The 5,392-nt window shown below is 37.4% G+C and overlaps 1 pseudogene; it reads right to left on the minus strand.

The window, feature by feature from the left end:
• Nucleotides 1–845: 845 nt before the first annotated feature.
• Nucleotides 846–5,392, minus strand: part of LOC116100280 — a 90,672-nt pseudogene continuing 86,125 nt past the window's right edge.

Below are 5,392 nucleotides of genomic sequence, written 5' to 3' on the forward strand. Positions count from 1 at the left end.
TGTGGAATACTGAATGGCTGAGAAGCACCTTAAGACATGTTCAACATCCTTAGTCATCAGGGAAATGCAAATCAAAACAATCCTGAGATTCCACCTCAGATCAGTCAGAATGCCTAAGATCAAAAACTCAGGTCACAGCAGATGATGGAGAGGTTGTGCAGGAAGAGGAACACTCCCTTACTGCTAGTGGGATTGCAAGCTGGTACAACCACTCTTGAAATCAGTTTGGTGATTCCTACAGAAATTGGACATAGTACTGCTAGAGGACCCAGCTATATGACTCCTGGGCATATACCCAGAAGATGCTCCAACATGTAATAAGAACACATGTTCTACTATGTCCATAGCAGCCTTATGCATAATAGCCAGAAACTGGAAAGAACACAGAGATCCCTAAAATGGAGAATGGATAAAGAAAATCTAGTACATACACAATAGAGTACTACTCAGCTATTAAAAACAATGAATTTATGAAATTCTTCAGCAAATGAATTTATCTAGAATCATCCTGTTTTGAGTTCATGGAAGAACTCTATCAAACAGAGAATAACAGAGCAAAAGCAGGAGAACCCCAATATCTCCTTTAGAAAACCTCTTAAATATGCACACATGTATATAGCCACACACATCTGTACAAGGATGCATCACAACACTTGTGATCATGTATGACCACCATACATATACCCATGTATATTAACAAAGAAGGAAATGAATAAATAAAATGATATAACACATAAAACCACCTTGATGTCATCATTCTGTCCCAAATACAAGAAATCCCCTGTACATTCATAATGCATCTCAAAAATACAGTATCTCTCTAACTTTTCTCATAAGGCATAAATTTACTTTAGAACTAACTCCAGTTCCCCTGATTCCATATTCTCTCTGAGGAATTCACAAATCTTCTTGATGGCATTTCTTGTGTCATGAAGGAAAACAAAAATACTAGTGGGATTTGAACCTGAATGTCAAATAACAAGAATTGAGAAGGGTGAAAGAGAAGGAGAAGAATAGAAAGCAAAAGGAATAAAACAGAGGGAATGATGTTGGGAAACACTGAAAGCTCAAAGGGGAGGAAGCCACAGTAAGAAGTAAAATCTCCTTTTCTCCTCTGATAGCCACATGTACAAAATGACAACAAAACCAGAAGGGCACATACATATTCCATCAGTCACAGAGACACTTAGACACACAGATACACACACACACACACACACACACACACACACACACACACACTGTTTGATAGCAAATGAGGGCTGAAGGAATGGTTCAAACATACTGTATGGAAGGAGGTCTGGATTTTGTTTCAGTAACTCTCATCTGTTAGCTCACAACTGATTGATACTCCAACTGTGGGAATCCATCACCTTGTCTGGACTCTGCAAGAACTATCACTCATGGACTACAAATAACACTTTCCCGACCCCTACTCACAAATTAAAACAGTCATTTGGATATGGTAGTGTAGGCTTGTAAGCTCAGGACTTTGGAAACAGAATCAGTCACATTTCTCTGAGTTTGAGCCCAGCCTAGTCTATAGTGAGTACCAGGACCATAGCTGCTATATAGATAGGACATCAAAAAACCAAAGAAAAAATTAAATAAATAAAATAAATATTTATTCATTTGTGCTCCATAATTTATCACAAACACATGTGAGTGCACACACAAACACACACAGACATCCATGGATATATATTATCAATGAGGAAGTAAATAAATGTAAAAAAGTTTTATCAAGGACTCTGGCATATTGATATATATCCAAATTTGCAGCACATTGGACATAGAGAGAGAATGGGGCATTCAAGGGTACCCAATAACACAAAGTAAATTGGAGATTACCCTGGATCCATGAGCCCCTAAATCACCTTCAATATAAAGGGAAACAATGAAAAATTTATGTACTCAATTTCCAGTGCTTTCTTTTTAATTTCCAGAGTAATTTTATAATATCCCTTCTATATATTAATAGATTACCCATATTTGTGTATGTATGTATGTATGTATATATATATATATATGTTCGTGTGTATGTGTTACAGTATCTCATATAGTGTAGAGAGTTCTCTATGCCACAGAATTAAGCTGAAGCCCTGATGTTTCCAATACCTCCCAAATCCTAGGATTCATTCATTTACCAACATACCAGCCACACTATGGACTCTTAACAGTTGATTACCTTGTACATTAAACAAATTATTATGCTAACATTCCACTGAAAGTTGCAATGTTCTAATAGTGGGTCAAAAATATGGTCATTCTTTATTCTGTCCACCAGATGTGGAAATTTTTAATAAGCTTTCAAAAGTTAAATGTGTTTTATTACTATTCATCTCACTAAATATATAGTAATTTATAAACCACTATCAACTAAAGCCTGAAATTCACAGGAAACACCCAAAGCAACAAAGTAAGAAATTTAGCAATGTTGCAGAACAAGTCTAGTTATATATGAACACTTCAACAATTTCCAATGACAAGAGTAGGCAAGGTAACACACATAAATGTTCAGAAAGATAGTTCAGTAGGTAAATAATTTGCTATTAGAGAATATCTGGATCAGTTCCCATCACTCCTACAAGGCATCACTTAATGAAGAATTAATACAGCTCTTGAAAATTTGGCACTATCTCTGGTTATCAAGAATCTGCAGGTTTTTTGTTTATTTAAACACTTGCATATGCATATACATAATTAAAAAATAAAATAAAATAAAAAAATAGTTTATCAGTGTTGGCTATAATAATATGGGAAATTCAACACTGACCTTTGCCTTAGAACTGAAGAAAGACTTTGGATAATGTTGGATGGGGAGGTGAGATGCCATGAGATGTGGACCCTCCTTATTGCTTAGTGCTATATAGTTATTTTCAAATTCTATACATGGTGTGCATTATTGGCAAATGTCGATAGGATCCATGTGGGATCTTTCTTGGTCTGAATCAAGCAGACAATGTCACTCAACCAGTTGGTTCCTGAATGAGAAGCAAAGATGTTGCCATTCATTATATCAGAACTCACAAAAATATAAAACTAGCATTGTGTACAGTTCCAAGCATAAATTATAGTCTCCCTCTATATCTCCCTCTCCACTTCCTCTCCCCCTCTCTCTCTCTCTCTCTCTCTCTCTCTCTCTCTCTCTCTCTCTCTTTCTCTCTGTGTGTGTGTGTGTGTGTGTGTGTCTGTGTCTCTCTCCCTCTTTCTATCTTACACAAGCTGTCATATAAACTAGGCTTTCCTGGAACTCTCAATGTAGGCACTACTTATGTTGAACTTCACCTTTCCTCTACATATTTAATTATAGATTTTCAGTCAGGTAAATCTATAAGCAGTTTAACCTCAACTAGAAATTGAACAGGTCAATATTCGAGAAGCACTCTACAATGTGAGCTTCATCAGCTCTAGGAATGCCATATGTCTAATTAAATGTCTGTACTAGGTTATATCATGCACATGTCTGGTGTTTCCAGTGGTTATCTTTAGGTCACATGGGTGATTTTCATTGAACATAAAATGGTTTTTAATTCTAGGTCTCCTTGCTATGATTTTAGGCATGTACAGCTAAATTTCACTTTAAAATATATTTTTAACTGCATTTGATACACAAATATTTAATAATTTTATTTTATGTATATGTTTGTTTGTGCCTGTGTGTATATATATTTACTACATCTGACAGAAATTACGGAGATGAGAACAGATATCTGATCTTTTTCAACTAGAGTTTGATGATTCATGTGAACTCTCCTGTCAGTACTGAGTTGTCTACAAGAAAGGCAAGTTCTCTGAACCCAAGACACATTTCTCTATCCCATATATTATATTATATTTTCAGTTAAATGTTTTTATATGTTTGCATTGCAAATATATTCTATGTCATGTAGGTAGCAAGAGGGTGCTGGATAATCTAAGCACTGCATAAGTTGCCCAAACAGAGTAGCAATTAACCAACTTATTCCTATGAAATAGTACCCAGCTCCCTTAAACACTGATCTGTCTCTCTGGTTCACAAATATTTCTTTCAATTTTCCCTATTGGATTTGATTATACTCTCCACCCAACCCCTTTCATCCTAGTACTTGGAAGGCAGAGGAAGGCAGATTTCTGAGTTCGAGGCTAGCCTTGTCTACAGAGTGAGTTCCAGGACAGTCAGGACTAAACAGAGAAAACCTGTCTCGAAATACCAAACAAACAAACACCCTTGTTTCAATCCTTGTCTAGAAGAGAAAAAACACCCCATATACCTGATTTTAGATAAGTCACTATGAACGTGTCTTCATCCTTCACCACAAACCTGTGACATACTTCTATTATAATATCTGGTGAGTAGTAAACTGTAGGGAGTTGTATCCCTTCTATCCACACATGATCAGCCATGATCAAAATCTTTGGGATTTTATCCATTTGCCTTCTTCTGTTGGAGGGGCACACAAGTGATTTGAGTCTCAAGTTTATAGTGAGGACACAATGGTCAGTGTTTCTGCCTCATTGGTTATGCAATCCAGTTGCTGTTGAAGACAAACATATTGTTACATTTTTATCATAATATTATCCATAGTAATGTATGCATCTTATTCCTTGAAAATAGATATACTAACACAATCAGGAGAACTTGTATAATGATTTTTGTTGGCATTAGATTGGATATAATCCTGTCCAGTGGTGAAGCTCTTATTTTTTATTTTATTAGATATTTTCTTTATTTACATATCATAGGATATCTCCTTTCCCAGTTTCCCCTCCAAAACAAAAACCAAAAAACAAGAACAAACCCCTATTCCCTCCTCCCTCCCCCTGCTCGCCACCCCACCCTCCTGCTTACTAGATTGGCATTCCCTTACACTGGGGCAAAGAACCTTCACAGGGTCATGGGCCTCTCCTCCCATTGATGACCGACTGGGACATCCTCTACTATACATATGCTACTGGAGCAATTAGTCACACCATGTGTATTTTTTGGTTGGAGGTTTAGTCCCTGAGAGCTCTGAGGGTACTAGTTAGTTCACACTCTTGTTCCTCCTAAGGGGCTGAAAACCCTTCAGCTCCTTGGGTCCTTTCTCTAGTTCCTTCTTTGAGGACCCTGTACTCAGTCTAATGGATGTCTGTGACCCTCTACTTCTGTATTAGTCGGGTAATGTCAGTCTCTCAGAAGATAGCTATATCAGGCTGGCTTGTCCTTCCTTCAGTCTCTGTTCCATAGTTAGTCTCTACAAATCCTTCCATGGGTATTTTGTTCCCCTTTTTAAGAAGGACTGAAGTGTGGGGAGCCGTGAATCTTGAGAGGCATTCGCCATGGCAAGATGGTGCCTACTTCCCTGTTAACTCCTAGTGGACAACTGTTGGCGCATGTGCATAGAGTGAAAAGGACGCCATGTCACGGCCC

The sequence above is a fragment of the Mastomys coucha genome, unplaced genomic scaffold, assembly GCF_008632895.1.
Source record: "Mastomys coucha isolate ucsf_1 unplaced genomic scaffold, UCSF_Mcou_1 pScaffold21, whole genome shotgun sequence".
NCBI classification, from domain to species: domain Eukaryota; kingdom Metazoa; phylum Chordata; class Mammalia; order Rodentia; family Muridae; genus Mastomys; species Mastomys coucha.